General features: G+C 38.2%; 1 non-coding gene across 1 annotated transcript; it reads left to right on the forward strand.

Moving 5' to 3' along the window:
• The first annotated feature begins 18163 nt into the window (after positions 1 to 18163).
• On the forward strand, positions 18164 to 18270 carry LOC117281846 (small nucleolar RNA R71). The gene has a single exon (XR_004512475.1). It is a non-coding gene; the product is annotated as a small nucleolar RNA R71 (small nucleolar RNA).
• The last annotated feature ends 4944 nt before the right edge of the window (positions 18271 to 23214 follow it).

The following is a 23214-nucleotide window of genomic DNA, read 5'->3' on the forward strand; positions in this document are numbered from 1 at the left end:
AAACCCGATTTTCTACTAAGTAATAACCTGATTTCTTTCTTATTTGAGTTTCATCAGCATGTGTAATATCCTGCTAGATTAGAATAGCATGCCTACTTGCCTTAACCGTTTACTTGAACTACGTGCAGCATGTTTAATGAATTTACCTGTCTTTCCTTAACTGGTACATAGGTTGAACTGTAGAATTTTGTGCCGTAACTATTGAATTCTATTGTTTTCGCTGCATATTTACTTTGGGACTACGGAACGGTATTTCGGGAGATCCTCCTGTATTGAATATTTACTTTGGGACTACGGAACGGTATTCTGGGAAATCCCCCTGTACTGCATATTTACTTTGGGACTACGGAACAGTATTCCGGGAGATCCTCCTGCACTGTATATTTATTTTGGGACTATGAAACGATATTCCGAGATATCCTCCTATACAATACATTTACGTTTGGGACTACGAGACGGTATCTCGGGAGATCCCCTGTTGTGTTTCTGTGTACTGAGCTGTTGCCTTCTATGATTTCATTGTTGTTAGATTTCAGCCTTTTTTTATTGCGGTATTACACTCTATCTTGTTTTATTATATATTTACCAGTAGCCCTGACCTGACCTCGTCACTACTCGACCGAGGTTAGGGCTTGGCACTTACTGGGTACCGATTATGGTGTGCTCATGCTACTCTGTGCACATGTTTTTTTTTCGTATGCAGATCCAGGTGCTCCTTAATAGCCGCACTATCAGTGAGCCGGGACAGCTTTGGAGACTTTAAGGTATATCTGTCGCGTCTGCAGACCTCGGAGTCCCCTTCTACTCTTCCCCATGTCCATTATCTTCTGTATTTTCTTTTGATAGACTCTGATGTATAGAGACACTAGAATTTTCTCATGTAGTTTGTGATTCACGATGTTCCGGGTTTTGGGATTTTTGTGTATTTTTGAATAGTTAGTTAAATAAATATTTTTATTTCATTATTCCGCAAAATGTTAGGCTTACCTAGTTGTAGAGACTAGGTTCCGTCACAACATTACACAGAGAGAAAATTGGGTCGTGACAAACATCATCCAGCCTCTGAGGGCATCCCATCATATCATCTTGGCCACTGTGGGCAAAATCACCAACGTATACCAGTTGATCAGGTAGTGATGCATATATAACGCCGTAAACGTTTTTCATATCCCATATACATATAATATACGTGTATATAACACCATCTGGTCATGGGTCAATGTACATGTATAAATGAATGAAATGCATAAGAAATACGTTAATAAGATCAATATACCTTTAGGATAAACTTTATCAACTACGTATTTTTCTGAGACCCATGAACAGAAGATATAATAATAATTCACACGGGGAATCAAGAACGTAGGCATCTCTAATACTTCTATGAATAGAGTCATTTATGAAAGCTGTGCATTTGCTCATTTCGTTTGTATCGTACGGATCATGCCAAAATGAAAGAAGGGATAGCCTTAACATACTTTAATTGCTCATACAAGCTCGTAGAAGGTCATAGATGAAGAATCAAACATGGATAAAGAATTATCCTCAAAGTGGGAGCGTTGCTGCCAACTCTTCCTTATACCAAAGTAATTTATTCTCAAGATCAAAGTATGAATTTTTCGAGATAAAAGAATGAACTCCTAGCTAAAAGTGTTTTCTTCTGTTGGTATAAAAGAAAATATCGAGAAAGACATAAAGTTGCTTCACATATATATATATATATATATATATACTAACATGAAGCTATCTTTATAACTTCATCCAAAAAGATGTAACAAGTGTAAAAACTCTTTTGTGGCCACTTCCCCTTTAAGTATATACATATAAAAAGATAGCACATTGAAATAGACTGATTAAATAAAGAAAGAAACTTAATCTTCTTTCTAATAATTTAATAATATACTATGACATATATATCTATTATGGGAGCAAGTCCACGTGAACCTACCTAGAACGGTTAAAGAAAATACTAATCATTTTGTCTTCATCCTAACATAGAACTTTAAAAATATTTAATTACTAATAAATCATGGCATTTTATGAAGTTAAAACATACACTAATATTTCATAGAGACGTGAAGATTATGACATTGGTGAAAAAAAATAATATCCCATTCTAATATTTCCCATCTAACCTCAAAAGTCCAGATTTTTATACTATAAATTCTCAAAATGGGTAAAGATAATTATTATTATGAGAAAATAATTTCTATCTTTATAACAAAGAAAATCTCATTTATAAACTTTCTCGTATCAAGTGTATAATTTAAAGCATATCCGAAAATAGTAATAATAGTAACTATCCAAGATTATACTTGATATATATATATATATATATATATATATATATATATATATATATATATATATATATATATATATATATATATATATATATTTAACCAATTAGTCACACAATAATTTCTATGTCTTGTTTCACTTAAATACTAATAAACTTCATATACCTTACTATTATGGTCATGTGGTATAGCACAAGTCCATAAATACATGGTATTATAGCTTGAGCCTTTTTTTTTCTTCCCAAAATATCAAACTTCGACGAAACTCATTTTCTTCGATTCATTTACCCTCTAACCTTCACGACTTTACTAATTACTTATTATAAATAGCATAATGCTTATAATCTCAAAATAATCTCATTCCCGAACTTACGTCGATTAACTTACGACGAAACTTTAACATACGAAAATACGGGATGTAACATCATTCCACCCTTTGGAACATTCGTCCTCGAATATAGACTAATGAAGTTATCATTATCATAACATATAGTTCTTGCGAATTCTTTAGTACTCTTCTTCCCATCTAGGCAACTGTTCTATGAATAAATCCAAGGGCCAAGGAATTCCCCTATTTAGGTCTCTTTCTCATACAACGGCCTGTGGTCAGAATCCTTTCAATCTCGTAACTATTGCTACCTTCTATCATGTGGCATGTTATTCTTCTCTCGTTTTTCCTTCGGTTTTTAGCCAATCTCTAGGCCTTACTTTGTGAACATATATAGAGCTTGACAAGATGTCCCTCTGGGTATCTATAAGTATACTGAAGTTATTTGCTCGGTACTTTGTCGAACTTAGAATATTGCTATATCTAATTTCATAGCATCCCAATGTAATTCACTTTACGTGGGTATTTTAATCATGTGTCGTCCGCGAAATCCCCCTTTTTATTATATATATATATATTTTTTTTCAAACCATTACTCAATTAAAGGCACAAACGTCATCCTTTATCTATCACAATTACCCCCTTATTCTACTACCAGGGTAGTATTCTATCTTTTCTAAATGCTATTAGTCTTAGACTTCTTTGAGTTCATTCAGTTGCAACTGAACTTTCTATAACTTAGAGAAACCATCAACTCTCTTGTTTTCGTGGACTTAATCCTGATGGCTTGTCCATTCTCGTCACCTTCTCACTCGCCCTTTTTATTCCTTACTCCAGTCTTCCTAAAACCTTGTCGTTGTACCATACTTTAACTTGCAACACACACATATTTATTTATACTACTTGCAACTTTCCTTCAACTTGCTTATATCATAGATTTCTTTGTGTTATTCTGGAGCATCAAGCCAGACATAACATCGTCTCTAACTCTTCTTTACTCTCCTGACTAGATCTCTTGGTACCTAGAAACCATAGGCTAGAAGATATGCCACTTACGACGCCGCTATCATTCTTGGATATTGAATCCAAATGCTTCTAACCTTCTATCTGTAGTATGGATTATTCGCAACCTTCTGCATTTGAGTATCTCGTACGTTGTTCACCTTTACCTTACTTACCTTAAAACCTTGCATCACATCTTATATCTCTTTCATGACCTTGTTTTAACACAGGTATAATTCACATCCACAACTTGAAGCTCTATTATACTTGCACCTCTGGTGCATACACAATCCGGTGGGAGCTTCATACTGACTTATTATAAGGCTAGTACTCTTCTTACTGGCTTTATCGTAGAGCCGTTATAGAATATGGTTATAGTAGTATCTCTCTTGTACCTCTGATATTAAGAGTGATTCTGGTATGTTCTCAATCACGATTCCTAAAACTGTACTGGTCCAATAATCAGACTCTTGATTTACTTAGTTGGTGTAACTCTTTAATTTCCTCTTCCCTCTGATCAACCTTTATGTATGCTTAAGTTATCTTCCGATATGCGGCTCATGGTATGAGTTATTACTTTAGCCCTTCTTGGACGCTATGGAATATCCATACAACTCATATGATCTTGAATATCATTTTTGATTTTACTTCCCATTCATTAGCCACAGTAGGTGCCATTTTCTTATGGAGTGTATACAATGTTGTTGTGAGACTGTTGTTATAAGACCATTTCCTCCTTAGGTCACTGAGCTTAGGTTGAAGCCTTCTTCCTTACTTCCTCAGTTAGTCTTTCATTGTAGTATTTAGGGAGGATCCTCTGACTCTCGAAAAGCTGTAAGCTTATTACTGTAACACCCCGAAAAATTTTGAAGAACTTAAGTGTAAATTCCGGTAAAATTTGTAAAGAAAATAATGTTTCATGGTGCCGGACTAGGCTTATGTGTTTGAGGATTGTAGAAATTCTTCGCGGCGTGCCGCAGCTCGGACTTTTTGGGTTGAACAATGCACAGGAAAGTAAAAGAAAATTTTGGGCGGAAACAAATGCATTTCTGCGGTCCATTATGCGACCGCAGAATCACTCTGCGGACCGCATAATGGCTGCATAGTGAGGCAGTTGATTGGGTCAGTTGGAAGCAACTATGCGGTTGACTATGCAACCGCATAACTGTTATGCGGTGCATTATGCGACCACATAACAGTTATGCGGACCGCATAGTGACCGCATACTCAGGCTGGTCTTTTGGCTATTTTGTAATCAAATATGCGACGGATATGTAGTCCGCATATCGGTTATGCGATCGCATACCTTGTTCCGGGGCTCCATTTTTGGGTTTTTAAAACCCGACCCTATTTTGTTAAATACACTCTTTGGGTCATTTGGAGCTATTATCTGACATTTTAGAGTGACAGAGGGTGCCCTAGAGTGAGAAAGTGTTCTCCAATAATTGTTCTTCAATTCTTGCCCAAGTTTTTGAAGATTGAGAAGGGAAACTCACTGGGTCTTCATCATAGAGGTAAGATTCTACACCCTAACCCTCAATTTCGAATTTTGTGTAGAAAGGGATAATAAGCAAGATAATTTCTGGACAAGAGAGTTGGTTATTTTACATGCATGTGTTATCGAAGGGTGTAAAAAGATTGTTGAGCTAAAAATGATAAAGGTTGGGTTGTGGGATGATGGAATCCTCCATGAAAGGACCTTGAAACCTTAATGCACATCCAGTGTTTGATAAAATGATCAAATGAGCTAGAACCATGATCATCTTCCTAACTTTGGTTCAATTTGTTATATTTCTAAAATAGATTGAAGTTGCTAAGAATTCTGGAACATTTAGAGTGTAAGGATGCTCAAGTGAGGTATGTTGGCTAAACTCTTCTCTTAAAATTGAATCCCACGATATTCATGTAAATTATGTAAGTCCCAAGTGATATATTTTGAAATTGGCTATTCCGAGTAAGATTGGGTCGAATGATATATGTTCAACAAGCATCACAAATGCTCTATTCATGTTATGTTACCAATTGAGGATGTGTTAAAATATGGGCTGGGCATTAATAATGTTTCGACTTTAAGTCAAGTTCAAATGAAGGCTATTATGCCAAATTTTGTGAAATATCTCTATGTGCCTTAGACTCTAAATTTCTCACATGTGTATTACACACCTTGATTTGAATTGTATTTGTTGTTGATGATGATAACGATATTTGAAATTGATAAGGTGAGCATGAAATACTGAAGATGGCCAACGTGCCAAGAATGATCTAATAATTATGGCCATTAGTGCCAATGAAATAAAAAGATGTGAAAGTAATACGAAATGCATGATTGATATAAAAAGGTTGATGTCTCGAATAAGACGGCCTAGCCGATCGGGTCATGATCGGACACCATGCCGTACAGATGGTGGTGATTGTGCTGCAAATTGTAATTGAAATTGTGATTGTGGTCGATGTCCCTAATAGATAGCCTAGCCGATCGGGTCGTGATCGGACTCCGTGTTAAAGATGGTGGTATTGATATAGAGAGAAATTGTGGTTGATATTTCTAATGAGATGGTCTAGCCGATCGGGTCATGATCGGACTCCGTGCTAAGAGTACGGTGGTACTGGTTTTGTGAATACTGGTTTTGTGAATACTGGTTTTATGAGTAATAGTATTGTGAGTAACGGTATTGTGAATAATGGTATTGTGAATAATGGTATTGTGGACAAATGGTATATCGATACTAAAAATCTCCCAATGTGAGATATGGGAATTAATTTGAATGCCGTATTGATCCTAAACTGAGGGTTGATGCTAATTAAGGCTTTCATTGATATTATGATAATCTTGTTTGTATTATTTGTCATTCTATTGAGAGGTTGTTTAGTTATACATACTAGTGCTATTCGACGGTACTAACGTCCCTTTTGTCGGGGGCGCTGCATCTTTAAATGGATGCAGGTGGTTCCATAGCAGGAGATATTGATCAGTGATAGCAGTACACCTTCTTTCCAGCTGACTAGGTGAGCCCCACTTCATTTAGGGGTTATGTATATTTTGTACTTTGTGTATTCGGTTTGAGGTATAGCCGAGGCCTTGTTGCTGGCATTTCCATATTACTCTTCAGTTGTACTTACAGGCTCCGTAGATAGGTTGTGGGTGGTATTTGATGTTGGGAATTGGAATAGAACTGTTGGTATTTGGCAACATATTTTTTTTCATTAAATCTATAAACTCGTACTATTTTGGAAATATTGAATGATGCTGTTAATGGGAATGAAATGGAAGCGGTTAATGAAATCTCTTCAGTATTTGATTAACGGAGTACATCTCCTCTTTATTCACGAATGAATTTGGGTAGAATGAAATATAACAGGCTTGCTCAATCGGGTGAGCGCCGGTTGCGCTCCTCGGTTTTGGGGCGTGACAAACTTAGTATAAGAGCCTAAGGTTTTAAAGTGTCCTAGGATATCTCGGAGCTGTGTCTAGTAGAGTCCTTATTATCAGTGTGTTGTCGACCACATCTATAATTAGGATGCTACATGGGCATTTAGGAATAATACCCTTCTTTCATGTTCTTGATCGTACGATAAAGCTGGTTGTAAGATTATTCCTCCTTTAACTCCTGCGTTGCTCTAATTTTCAGTACATGGCACCTAAGAAGAAGGCGAGAACTGGCCAAAGAGACAATGTCACCCCAGGAGTGATAGTTGACACTATAATTGATGATGCGGGTGAGCACCCGAGGAGTGAGGATATTCCTCCAATTACTACACTGCCTGACTCTACTACAACTGATCAGACCGCACCTGTCCCTACACCTACTGAGGGTGCAACGGTCCCTCCAACTGATATACCAGTTCCACCTCCAGTTCCAGCTTCCGATTCTGGTGTTTCTGATGTTGATCTTAGGGGATCCATACAGATGTTGGTTCAAATAGTGGCTTCCTAGACCCATAGGTCAAATGTTGCACCCACTTCTTCCAGTCAGCCCGGGGATTCTACTGGTTCCAGGGTGAACATGTTTCTCTAGTTGGATCCTCCAGTGTTTACCGGTACTAACCCAGAGGAAGATCCCCGGGATTTCATCGATGAGATGCACAAGACTCTCCGAGTCATGCGTGCTAATGAGACAGAGGCAGTGGAATTGGCCTCCTACCACCTGAAAGAGGTGGCCTATTCTTGGTTTGAACTATGGGAGGATTCCCGTGAAAAAGGGAGCCTCCGGCGAGGTGGGGTGAGTTTGCTGATGCCTTCATTGATCATTTCTTGCCTGCCGAGACTAAGACAGCCCGTGCTGCTGAGTTTGAGAACTTGAGGCAAGGTAGCCTGAGTGTGTGGGATTACCATATGAGATTCGTGTACCTGTCTGAATATGCTATTTACATGCTGCCCACTATGGAGGCTAGAGTTCGCCGATTTGTGCAGGGCCTTAGTAGGGGAGAATGTAACACCCCGAAAATTTTTGAAGAACTTAAGTGTAAAGCCCGGTAAAATTTGTAAAGAAAATAATGTTTCATGGTGCCGGACTAGGCATATGTGTTTGAGGATTGTAGAAATTCTTCGCAGCGAGCCGCGGCTCGGACCTTTTGGGTTGAACAATGCACAAGAAAGTAAAAGATAATTTTTGGCGGAAAAGCACATTTCTGCAGTCCATTATGCGACCACAGAATCACTCTGCGGACCGCATAATGGCCGCAGAGTGAGGCAGTTGATTGGGTCAGTTGGAAGCAACTATGCGGTCGACTATGCGACCGCATAACTGTTATGCGGACCGCATAGTGACCGCATACTCAGGCTGTTCTTTTGGCTATTTTGTAATCAAATATGCGACCGATATGCGGTCCGCATATCGGTTATGCGATCGCATACCTTGTTCCGGAGCTCCATTTTTGGGTTTTTAAAACGCGACCCTATTTCGTTAAATACACTCTTTGGGTCATTTTGAGCTATTATCTGACATTTTAGAGTGACAGAGGGTGCCCTAGAGTGAGAAGGTGTTCTCCAATAATTGTTCTTAAATTCTTGCCAAGTTTTGGAAGATTGAGAAGGTAAACTCACTAGGTCTTCATCCTAGAGGTAAAATTCTATACCCTAACCCTCAATTTCGAATTTTGTGTAGAAATGGATAATAAGCAAGATAATTTCTCGACAAGAGGGTTAGTTATTTTACATGCATGTGTTATCAAAGGGTGTAAAAAGATTGTTGAGCTAAAAAAGGGTAAAGGTTGGGTTGTGGGATGATGGAATCCTCAATGAAAGAACCTTGAAACCTTAATGCACATCTAGTGTTTGATAAAATGCTCAAATGAGCTAGAACCATGATCATCTTCCTAATTTTGGTTCAATTTGTTATATTTCTAAAATAGATTGAAGTTGCTAAGAATTTCGGAATATTTAGAGTGTAAGGAAGCTCAAGTGAGGTATGTTGGCTAAACTCTTCTCTTAGAATTGAATCCCACGATATTCATGTAAATTATGTAAGTCCCAAGTGATCCATTATGAAATTGGCTATTCCGAGTAAGATTGGGTCGAACGATATATATTCAACAAGCATCACAAATGCTCTATTCATGTTATGTTACCAATTGAGGATGTGTTAAAATATGGGCTGGGCATTAATAATGTTTCGACTTTAAGTCAAGTTCAAATGAAGGCTATTATGCCAAATTTTGTGAAATTAGAATTACATTGTATACTCAACGGATCTTTTGATGTCCCTTATTGCCTATAATTATTCGTAGTTACTTACCTCCATGCCCTTGTGCTTGTAGGGTTGCTTCTAAACTGATATTTTGACTGTCTTCCCAGTGGCACTCTCTTTTATTCCCGTAATGCTCATACGGTACCTTTAAGTACCCCAACTCCTATCTGAATATTTCTCAAGTATTACAATGACATTACTGCAAGGCTGAATTCACTATATTGGGTTTTACTATGTTTATCTTACACGATCTGCTAACTCGTCTGTAACCTCCTGTCTAGCCATAACTAGGCTCCTCCTGAATCAACTACCAACTACACCTTGGCCCATTCTCATATCAATGTTTCGCATAATCTTTCTTTGGTTATTTCCTTTGTCTTAACTTACCTTTCGTAGTGGCTCCTTATTTATCAATAACATCCCAGGCAGCAACCCTTACTTCCTTTCCATGACGTCGTGCTTGCATAATGTTCTGGAATCATAGCATATCTGTAGGATTTGAATAAGTGCAATCTCATCCCTTTCTCATTTTTGTCGCATTCTTCCTTTACCATTCCATAGTTACTAGAATCACTTAGTTCTGACTTAATGCCACATCACTTCATATTCCCCCCTTTAGGGGAGTACTCAGATTTAGAGCTACGACGATCTAGCTATAGATGTTTTAACTCTCCAACTTTGGCGTCTTTTCACATCATCAATGACCCTTACTCGCCTTACGGTGATCCTTCTATACCAAGGATAAAAAAATTCCTTACTCACCAGGTTGTCACCTAGTATAACTGGCACACATAGTCCCTTAAGCTTAACTTTGCTCAAATTGCTTGCTTTAGGGAAGCGTCTTCCTAAATGACCTTTAAAGGGTATTCTTCTGTCGTCCATTCTATTATCGCCGGAATGCAATCTATGAAATTCCCATGATGTTGACTATTATCAAATCACTTAGTTCCTAATTCATGTTTAGTTTATCTTGTTCACCAGCCCATACTGATTTCTATTACTCTGGGGTCTAACTTTTCCTTTTGGTAGTCGCGTTGGAGTTACGAACTTTATTCTCGAAATTAGGATATGACTTTATGGCCTATACTCTTTTATTGTCTAAAGACCTGTCACCTCTCATCTTTACCTTCCCTTGACTATAGAACCTATAATACTGTCATTGTTTTTATCCACCGTTGTCACCTATGCATCATATCTTACTCATAATGCTTCATTAACTCTCTTCTTATTTCCCTGCTAATATTTTTGTCTGTCACTTTATTCTGAAAACTTCAACAAGATATTCTTTTGCTTTTAGCTCCCATGGCTCCGTTCACTAGCTCTTCAGGTTGCCTAACATTCTCTCTCTACTAGGGACGGGAGCCATACTAAGGTAATATTTATCCCTTCAAGGCTTCCGGTGCCTATCTTTGTAGTACTCATATCTAGCTGTACTATTTTAGAGTGCACCATCTGGGTGTCTCACAAGGAGATCTATTAGTACATTTGCAATATCCTTTGGACTTGTCAACCAATGCAAAAAAGCCATCCACCATGTTGGGTCACTCTAACCCCAGTCGAATCCTGATATCCCGTCCTTCTCTTAAACTATATCTGTTAGCTCCAATAGGGGATAACTGATATGCGTGTGGCCGATTGTACATACATCTGCTATTGTTGAAAGTAACTCAAAAGACTTATATCTCTCTTCCTGAAGGGTAAATAATGATAATCTTCACTAGCTGGGTACCTCATACCCTTCTTCACTTTCCTTCTTTTACTTATTGAAACTTGTATCTATCTTCTGAATCTCTCATTTCTTTTCACTATATGGGTGGATAGATATTCTTACCTTAAGGATCCTTATGAAGAAGCTTACACGTCTTAGTACACACATGATCTGCTAAAGACCTTACATTTACTCATCATAAGCATCATGAAAAAAAAATCGAGTTTCGCTGACTCAACTCTTCCATAGCCGCATTCAATCTCTTACCAACTGTCTTTCTGGATGTAGGCATCATTGTATTATGAATAAGATAGAGTTTAGAAAATTGAGTTCTTACAACTGAGTTCTACCACACGATCTAGAGTAACAAGAAAGCATGACAGTCTTAAATGCCCTGTAGCCTCCCGCTTATAAGTGTGGTGCACAACACACCCATAAACAAGACTCTACTAGACACGGCTTGTAGACTCCCTGGGATAGAGCTGCTCTGATACCACTTTTGTCATGACCCAAATCGATGGGCCGCGACGGGCACCCGGTACCTTACTCAACCGAGTACCAACGTAACATATATTTCGTATCATACTATCATAGGTAAATGAGCCAGAAAGGCTGTCATGATATAACTAGAATAAAGCATGAGGGAATACTAGACATAGGATGACCCAACCTGATATAGAAACTCATACCTGTGACATACGGGCCTATAAGGCCAATGTGATCCATTATATACTTAACATATAGGCCGACAAGGCCATACAAGTATCCGTATACATGACATCTATCTACAAGACTTTAAGAGTACATACTTATGATAAAGGTCGGGATAGGGTCCCGCCATACCAAACAATACACATCTAAATCATACAGACCAAACAAGCAATACCGGAGCAAATGGGGCGCACCAACTTCTTCCGCTGAGCTGATAGCCTACATGGAGGACTCTCGACCTGTCTATCGGGACCTGCGGGCATGAAACGCAACGTCCCCAGGCAAAAGGAACGTCAGTACAAATAATGTACCAAGTATATAAGGAATGAAAATCAGTAAATAATAGACATGAGAGAAACATAGAGTAAAAGACACAACATGTATGTCTGAATAGCTCTGTGAATCATTTAATATTATAATGTCATGTATATGCGTATAAATGTCATACCATGCATAGGTATATGCGTTCACAACCCCATCCAGCCTCTGAGGGCATCCCATCATATCATCTCGGCCACTGTAGGCAAAATTATCAACGTATACCAGTTGATTGGGTAGTGGTGCATATAACGCGGTAACCTTTTTCCATATCCCATATACATAAATTATACGTGTATATAACGCCATCTGGTCATGGGTCAATGTACATGTATAAATGAATGAAATGCATAAGAAATATGTTAATAAGATCAATATACCTTTCGGATAAACTTTATCAACTACGTATTTTTCTGAGACCCATGAACAGAAGATATAATAATAATTCACATAGGGAATCAAGAACGTAGGCATCTCTAATACTTCTATGAATAGAGTCATTTATGAAAGTTGTGCATTTGTGCGTTTCGTTTGTATCATACGGATCATGCCAAAAAGAAAGAAGGGATAGCCTTAACATACCTAATTGCTCATACGAGCTCGTAGAAGGCCGTAGATGAAGAATCAAACTTGGATAAAGAATTATCCTCAAAGTGAGAAGGTTGTTGCCAACTCTTCCTTATACCAAAGTAATTTATTCTCAAGATCAAACTATGAATATTCCCAGATAAAAGAATGAACTCCTAGCTAAAAGTGTTGCTTTCTTCCATTGGTATAAAAGAAAAGATCGAGAAAGACATAAAGTTGCTTAGCATATATATATATATATATATATATACTAACATGAAGCTATCTTTATAACTTCATCCAAAAAGATATAACAAGTGTAAAAATTCTTTTGTGGCCACTCCCCCTTTAAGTATATACATATACAAAGATAGCACATTGAAATAGACTGATTAAATAAAGAAAGAAACTTAATCTTCTTATCTAATAATTTAATAATATACTATGACATATATATCTACTATGGGAGCAAGTTCACGTGAACCCACCTAGAACGGTTAAAGAAAATACTAATCATTTTGTCTTCATCCTAACATAGAACTTTGGAAATATTTAATTACTAATAAATCATGGCATTTTATGAAGTTCAAACATACACTAATATTTCATAGAGACGTGAAGATTATGACATTGGTAAAAAAAAATATATATCCAATTCTAATATTTCCCATATAACCTCAAAAGTCCAGATTTTTATACTATAAATTCTCAAAATGGGTCAAGATAATTATTATTATGAGAAAATAATTTTTATCTTTATAACAAAGAAAATCTCATTTATAAACTTTCTCGTATCAAGTGTATAATTTAAAGTATATCCGAAAATAGTAATAATAGTAACTATCCAAGATTATATTTGATATGTATATATATATATATATATATATATATATATATATATATATATATATATATATATCCGTCAAAACGTAAAGGTAATAGTTGTAGTTAGTGGACAATTGGGTCCATCCCCATTTGCTACCACTTTGAAAATCATGACTTATCCGATAAATTACACCCTTTAATACCTATTCATCACATCTTTCTTTAGTTGCCATGGTCCCACATGAATAACACAATTGTTTTACACTTATCCACTTATACTAATTTCATATTCTCAAACTTTATACCAATATTTAACCAGTTAGTCACACAATAATTTCTACGTCTTCTTTCACTTAAATACTTGTCACGCCCCGACCTGGAAGCGAGACTGGCACCCGGTGCCTCAACTAACCTAGTGTACCAAATTGAGACTAAGGGACTCTGAACACATAATGTCATACTTTGGCCCTGGGGCCACCTTGCAAGATAATTTGCGAAGCAAAATATAAAATTGAATGGAAACTAGCGCTAACTAAACATCAATATAAAGCTAGGCTGAAAAGGCCGTCATAGCTACTACAGCTGACAAACCACCAAATTATACATACCAGGCCTACAAACCCAACATACTGCACTAACCAACAGGATATGTCTACAAGCCTCTACTGATAGATGTACTATGATCGGAACAGGGCCCCGACCTACCCATAACATATATACAGATATACATAAGATGTACACAAAAACTCTAGACCTGGCAACTCCGAAAGACGTGGAGCTTACCGATCAGGCTGAACTCTGGAAACACCTACTGAGGAGGTATACCCGTCTGTCTATCTGAACCTGCATGCATGAAATGCAGCATCCCCAGAAAAGGGACGTCAGTACAAAATAATGTACCGAGTATATAAGGCGATAACATAACTGAAAGTTGAAACTGAACTGATAATATAATAACTGAAAGTAATTGGGAGTCAAAGATGATCTGGAGATATACTTACCTGTTGATACTGACTCAACTCCTTCAATATAGTAAGTAAAATAATTATCCGGCCTTATAAGGCTCGGTATATATAACTGCTCTGCCGTAGTAGGCTCGCTCATAGGCGCTCGGCCATACTAGGCTATGTATCTCGACCATGCTGGGCTCGCTCATAGGCGCTCGGCCACAGTAGGCTCGGTATATAACTTTCCATCTGATCAGAGGTTGCCCAATAGGGGCCTGCCCATCGATTATAGCTCGATGGTAATGAAAATACTGTAATACTGTATATATAGGCTTGCTGCTCTCTTGACTGGAAGAAGACAATACTATATTGAATATAGAATCTCGATAAGGAATAATATTGTAACTTATGAGACTAGAATAGTGTGAATAAATTCATGAATATGAACTTCTCTTTTGTCTCATTACTAACACATGTAGCTACGAGATCATGCCAAAATGAAGGAAGGCTTAGCCTTAACATACCTTATCACAATCTTTGTAATAACCAAGTTGAACTCACCTCTTCGCACCTTAATCTACAAGAATGATAATAATACTATCGTTAAGTTACGAAAGGTACAACTATCACACAACGAACGACAAACTTATTTTGTATTAAAACGGGCAGCATCTCCCCTATAATCCTTACTTCCTCCAAATTCAAGATAACACCAACAATACAAGAACAGAACAATAACAACATATATACATCATTTTCCAGCCCTATATACACCATCAAATACTACAAAACAGCCCAACACACCCCAATCTCTTCGTACACAAAACGACCACCGTAGTAGTGTCAAACGACCCGAAAATGTTATGACGAATGACCAGCCAACCACCCTACATTTATATGGTGTTTATAAACCCCCTTCCTCCTCCAAAACTCCACAAAACAGTAGTCAAATACGCAGCCCAACAGCAACACAAAACAGTGCACAAAACAGTCCGCTACAAGTGAATAACTCGAACTCACGGCTTTCGATCACCGTCCCGTGAGTTCTTACAAGTATAAAACGACTTACCATGAATTTTCAGAAGAAAAACTGGATGAAAGAGAGAAGTAAACTCACCTTATTTGTTGGATAACTCAGCTCCTATCTTGGTTCTTCAAACTCTAGGTTTTACCTCCAATTAGTACTTGAAAGGGAGAGAAAATCAATTAGGGTTTGTGGGAAATTTTTGGGAGGATTCTTTGCAGAGCTTATGTCTTGTTATTATGCTCTATTTTAAGTCTAATATATGAAGAAAATAGGCCCTTAAAAGGCCTCTTTGGACGACCCGAAATGGCCCATTTTTTTGGGCTCTCATTTAAGCAAGTAGGTGACACACCTACTTGTCACCTAGCAGCTTGCGCAGTATCGCACAAATGCCCATATCTTTCTACTCCAATGTCGTATTGACAAACGGTTTAATGAGTTGGAAAATAGACTCATAGATCTTTAATTTGATGGGTGGAACACCCCATAACTCTAAGTATATTGGGAGAAAATCGCAGTTACATTTGACCCAAAGTTTCAGTAAAACTTATGAATGTAACTTGTGATGACTTTCATCGACTTTTGTTCCACAACTCTCTTGACTTCAAAACATAACACACGGATGTCATACGACTAATATAAATCATAATATAATCTCCTTATCATGTTAAGCACCCTAGTCTCACCCCAAAGGTATATGTTATAACATTCCCAACTTGTCGACTTTCGACGAAACATTATTTTCTTCAATAGCTTTATCTTCTGAACCGTCCAACCCTCTTTGTACTTGTTGTTCATGATCTTCAGTATTTGTAACCTCAGAGGTAACATGATTAAATTAATTTTTATACTTTTAAATATTATCTCATTTTTGGTCCTATATTAGTTTGCTTACGATGCATTTTTATGTACGAAAATATAGGGTGTAACAATACTAATAGACTTCGTATACCTTACTATTATGGTCATGTGGTATAGTACCAGTCCATAAATACATAGTATTATAGCTTGTGTTGTTTTTGTTTTTCATCCCAAAATGTCAAACTTCGACGAAACTCATTTTCTTCGATTCGTTTACCCTCTAACCTTCACGACTTTACTAATTACTTATTATAAATAGCATAATGCTCATAATCTCAAAATAATCTCATTCCCGAACTTACGTCGATTAACTTACGACGAAACTTTAACATACGAAAATAATGGATGTAACAGAACCCACTCGAACTAACACATTTTCAATAGAGTACTCCTTCGGGGTGAGCAAGGGAGCGATCCGCTAACTGTAAAATCACTGTGGTTGGGCGCGGCTCACCAAACCCCAATTGTCTGAACACAGATAGCGACATCAAATTGATGCTCACCCCAAGATCACACAAAGCTCGCTCGACTGCGTGCTTACCAATCACTGTGGTGAGCAAGGGAGCGATCCGCTAACTGTAAAATCACTGTGGTTGGGCGCGGCTCACCAAACCCCAATTGTCTGAACACAGATAGCGACATCAAATTGATGCTCACCCCAAGATCACACAAAGCTCGCTCGACTGCGTGCTTACCAATCGAGATTTGGATAGTGAAACTACTTGGATCCTTCAATTTCTGAGGTAGCTTGCTTTGAATTCTTGAGGTACATTCTTCAGTATGTGCCACAGACTCAAACTCTACCAACCTTCTCTTATTTGCCACTTTTTCCTTGATGTATTTGGCATATTTGGGCACTTCTTCCAAGATGTCTATCAACGGAATATTGTTTTGCACCTGCTTCAAAATATCAAGAAATATTTTATAAGCAGCATTATCCTTCACTTTCTGCAATCTTTGAGGGAATGGGGGTGGTGGCCTCGCAACTAATGGTAGGTGTTGCTTTACCACCGCCTCTTCAGCTGGCTTCTCTGACTCTTTTTCCTTTTCTGATTCTGCTTCTATGGTGGCTGATTTCTCGTTAAAGGTCTCTTGTTTTCTCTTTTTCGATGGGACTTCTTCTAACTGTCTCATATTCCTCAATGACACATCATTGATAGATGCCTTAGAATTAGCCTCAGTGTCTCTTGGAAGAGCTCCAACTGGTCGAGTATTTTGGGCACTAGCAAGTTGTCCCATTTGTCACTCCAAATTTCTCATCGCTAATGCTTGGGCCTGCTGGTCAGCCATCAATTTCTTTAGCATCTCCTTAATGTGACTCGTTGGGTTTGTAGGTTGTTCAGCCTATGGTGGTCTATATTGTTGTTGAGGAGCTTGTGGCCTGTACTGATTCCGAGCATCTTAGTGTCCACCCCAAGAGAATTTTGGGTAGTTCCTCCAGGTAGGATTGTAAGTGTTCCTATACTGGTTTGTCTGGCCCCTATTTGCATTACCCACGAAATAAACAGACTCTAGATTAGTTGGGCATAAGTCGCTCGTGTGACCCTCTTCACATACTTCACAAAATATCTGCACTTGTTGCACTGGCTGAGCTTGTTACTTATTAATAACCATGGTCATCTTATTGTCTTAATTGGCCAATATGGCAACCTACGCTGATAATACAAAAACAACGTCTAACTCGAGGACCCCTGCATATTTTTGAACTGTTTTTCTACCTATCTCTCCATGCAAATCAGAATTGCTTTTGGAGATTTTGTTCAATAATGCATATATCTCATCGAAGTTTTTTTCCAACACTTGACCTCCCGTTGCAATGTCCACCACAATTTTTATCTCGTGATGGAGCCCTTCTATGAAGGTATGAGCTAACACTTCATTTGTCTGGTTGTGATGAGGACAGTCTTTGAGAAGCCCCTTAAACCTTTCCCAAGATGAATATAAAGACTCCCCCGTTTTCTGTTTAAAGGCGACTATCTCACTTCTGATCTTTGCAGTTTTGCGTGAAGGAAAGAACCATGTCAAAAATTTCCTCGACAGATCATTCTATGATATAATAGAATTAGTTGGTTCCGCCTTTAACAACTACTTTGCTTCGCCCAACAGAGAAAACAGGAACAATGTGAGGCTCACATAGTCTGGAGTAACTCCGTTAGTGATATAAGTATCACTAATAGTCTGGAGTGACTCCGTTGTGGATCCTCGTGTGGAAGACCCATAAACTGCCCATTCGTATATAGTAGTTGGATCATGCTCTATTTTAGCTCAAAGTGACCAGTGATTCTTTCACGACCCAATTTTCCCTCCGTTGGTTATGGTGATGGTACCTAGTATTAGGGACTAGGTAAGCCTAACATTTACTGAATAACAACAATAATTAAATAACATCTAACAATTTTTGAAATAGAAATCTCAATAAAATTTACAATTCCCAAAACCGGAAGTGCAAGTCATAAGCTCTACAGAGTTCTTCTATATTTTTCTAAATACAACTGTTTGAAACAATGTGAATACAGATCAGAAGGTGACTCTGAAGCCTGCGAACGCAGCGATAGGTTTACCTTGAGTCTCCACAGTAGCAATCCACACTGCTAGCTAATGCTAAACGGACTTCTAAATACCTGGATCTGCACAAAATGTGCAGAAGTGTAGTATGAGTACACCACGACGGTACCCAACAAGTATCAAGACTAACCTCAATGGAGTAGTCACGAGGTACAGTCAAGACACCTACTAGACTAAATAACCCGAACAAGTATAAGTATAGGAACAACAGAGTATGATATCTACATAAGGACTACGCGAAATGGAAAATAATACGGTAATAGTAAGAAAGGAAAACAACAACTATCAGCGGAATACCATAATAATGACACAATAGATGTACGGAAACACGGTCTAAATCCGGTGATCACAAATAAATGAAAGGCAAATAACAACTCAACAAACGACCACTTTCACGCCGGGTTTTAGCCAATAACCTCCACTAGGTACCGAACCTCATACTATTCACAACTCACGGGTCCCAATACCTGAACCCTAACACTTGGCATCATGTGCCCTCATTACACTTCATAACCGCATGGACGACTCACGTGCCAAATAGAGCCATTTTCACATAGAAGGCAAGTAAACAAGGATTTTCATCTATACTCAGCAATATTAAGAAAACCTCTTAACCGATAAGAGTGCTCAACTACGTGTATACTTGTGCAAGTGTCCTAACATAATTCATGCCAGCTAGTAAGTATAGGAAAAGAAATGGATAGCACATAGAATGTTTGCTCACAACTTTCCACAAGATAAAGCTCACATAGGTAAGTGTACCACTACACAAACATCAACAACAAGAATTCCCCCAGGCCATCACAAGTCATCACAAATCAATCCCTGACATAGCCCACCTTGTCTCGCCACATGTACAATAATATAGTAAGTACCCGCCTTGTCTCGCCATACGTGCATAACAATGTTCCGACCTTGTCTCGCCACATGAACAACCTACATATATATATCCCGCATTGTCATACCGCATGTGCAAATATCAATAGTAACAATAGCATGACAGAAACCTCATGCAACCCCATAACAACAATCGCACGGTAGAAACCTCGTGCATCACAATAACAACAATCGCACGGCAATAGAAAGATTATCATAGCCTCAATTAAGGGTGAACAATTGCAGAAGAGATAATTATAACTTCAAACAAAGATAAGTAGTTAGGAAAGAATAATATGTTAATAGAAGAGATAACAATTTCAGTTAAGGCACGGATGAATCAAATAAGCAACAAGAGTGGATCATGAAGCAATTAATTATAACTAAAGAAGGTAGAGGTGAAACTAGTAATTAATAGATGTATTCATAATATAACAATTGCATAATCAGTGAATACAAGGACCTAAGAAACCTAAAAGGCCAATTTTCCAAAAATAAGTCCGAGCACGTGCTCGTCACCTCACGTACACGGACTATAATTAGCATATAAGACCCAAATCCTAAGCGATAGTTCCCCCACACAAGGTTAGACAAGATACTTACCTCAAAGAAGACAAACCGATACTCAAAAATGAACTTCTCGGGTGAAATAACCTCCGGACGGCTCAAATCTAGACAAAATAACCTCAAAGCATAAATAAAACTCATAAGAAACTATTCCGGATCATAAAGCCTCAATCTTTATCAAAAACTAAAAATCAACCCAAAAGTCGATCCCCGAGCCCGCACCTCGGAACCCGACAAATCTCACAAAACCCGAACACCCATACCGATACGAGTTCAACCATACTAAAATTATCAAATTCCGATACCAATTCGTCCCTCAAATCATGAATTTTCATTTTGAAAAGTTTCTTCAAAAACCTTCTCAACTCAAAACACAAATTAAATGATTAAAATAAAGATAAAATTATGGAATATAATAAATTCTAGGTGAAGAACACTTACCCAATCGATTTTCTTGAAAAACCTGCAAAGAATCGCTCAAAATCGAGCTGTAAAAGTCAAGATATGATAAAAATGGCCTAACCCTCGATTTGGAAGATATATTCTGCTGCCCAGGTGTTAAAGCATAGCGAACGCAGAAGACTACTCGCGTTCGCGAAGAAGGAAAAATGAAGGCTGCCCAGATATGCTTCGCGAATGTGAAAGATGGCTCACGAACGCGCAGAGGAAAATTTGATGGTCTAATGACTGGGCTACGCGAACGCGTGAAGGGGTGCGCGAACGCGAAGGATGGGGTGGCATACCTTCACGAACACGGGAAGAGAGACGCGAATGCGAAGAGGAAAAAGGCAGACCTTCGCGAATGCTAGAGCATGAATGCGAACGCGAAGATGAAATATGAGGCGGGTCAGCAGAACACTACGCGAACGCGAACACTACGCGAACGCGAAGAAGAACATCATATGACAGAAAATAACAGTCCAAATTAGGAGGAAATGACCCGTGGCCCATCCGAAATACATCTGAGGCCCCCTGGACCCTGTCTAAACACATAAACAAGTTCTATAACCTAACACAAACTTGCTCGGGTCTCAAATCATATCAAACAATGCCGAAACTATGAATCGCGCCATGAATCGAACTTATGAATATTCCAAATCTTTCAACTTCAAAAATGCGTGCCGAAACCTATCAAACCAACCCAGAATGATGTCAAATTTTTGCAGGCAAGTCCCAAATGATATAACGGAGTTGTTCCTACTCTTGTAATCGCATTCTGACCCCGATATCACCAAAGTCAACTATTGGTCAAACCTCTCCACTTTCCAAACTTCAACTTTTCCAACTTTCGCCGAAATGCTTCAAATCACCCTACGGACCTTCAAATCAAAATACGGATGCACGCCTGAGTCCAAAATCACCTTACGAAGTTGTTGAAATCATCCAAAACCCATTCCGGAGCCATTTACACAAAAGTCAAATTCCGGTCAACTTTTACCGCTTAAGCTTCCAAAACATGCATCCTTCTTCCGATTTGACTCTGAATCGTGCGGTAACTGAATTCAAACACCACGCAAGTCAATACACATAATATGAAGCTTCTCAGGACCTTATGCCGCCGAACGGGACTTAAATTCTCAAAATGAGCAGCCGGGTCGTTACAGATTCTAGGCTTCACAATGCTGGAGGTGACATTAGCAATGCTGGGTATCGCCACCTCTTGAACAACCATATGTTGCTCCTCTTCCATGTTCACAGGCAGTTGAACAAGTGCCTGAATATTTGCTGCGTCTCTTGCTTCCCTCAACCTCCTCTGAAATATTCACTCAGGTTCGGGGTCAAAGCCTTGAAGTCTATCATGGCTTTTGACCCTTCGCATTCAATCCAAGTTCTTGATACGAGAGTAACCATTAAGAAATGTTAGAATTGACGAAATAAACAACTACAGTAAAAACTAGAAACTAGTCAATATTCATGTCTCTGGCAACGGTGCCAATAACTTGTTGCTCCCAGACACACACGCAAGTATACATGGTCGTACAAGTAATAAAGTGATAAATCGAGTATCAAACCCACAGAGACTTATGTTAACTGCCCACTAGTTTCATCAAGATTATTATTCAGTTGAGTCAATCAGAGTTCAAAAGTATAATTATACTAAGCAATAATTCTAACAAGTAACTAATTAATCAAGCAGCAAAATAGTTGTTGTGTATTCAGTAGAGACGAATATTCCAGGGTTGTGATCGATTCACCAATCCTATTGTCTTTTAATTAACTCCCCCTTTCATACAATTCATTCATGGTTGCTAATTAATTGAATAATTGCTCTCGTAGTATTCTCCTGAATTACCACTCTCATATTCAAAATAGATTAATGCATATATTCCTATGGAATAAATCTATTAAGAACGCATTAAAATTACGATATTTAATTAAGCATGGTGACTAGGTATATTCCTATCCTAACCATTAAGCTTAGTCTTGCATTTATACGCGTTTGGGGGGGGGGGGGTCTTGTGCCGAAATAACCTTGTCCCGGGCGAACTAGGAAAATTTTTCCGTCAACAACGCCTAGGGTAGCGTGGGGCACTGGACTTTTTAACATTCTTACTTCAGCAACACAATAGCGCCCCATGCTGCCTGTGGCGCTGCTTTGTGATTTTTTCCCTTTTCTTCCCCTTTTCAATTCAATTCGCGCACATTCGTCCCAAATTGCCTCCGAATGATTCATACACATAAAAATACCATAAATTAGCACAAATTATTATATTACACCTTCGAAATCTATGAGACATAAGTAAAATGCAAAATAATATGCATATAAATATACATACTTTAAGTCGAATATCAATATATATATATATATATATATATATATATATATATATATATATATATAGAGAGAGAGAGAGAGAGAGCGAGAGAGACGAACCACAGTATCTACGAAGGCAACGCCGGCGGATGTTCAAGCATTAAACCACCAGC

Source organism: Nicotiana tomentosiformis, chromosome 3, assembly GCF_000390325.3.
Source record: "Nicotiana tomentosiformis chromosome 3, ASM39032v3, whole genome shotgun sequence".
Lineage (NCBI taxonomy): Eukaryota > Viridiplantae > Streptophyta > Magnoliopsida > Solanales > Solanaceae > Nicotiana > Nicotiana tomentosiformis.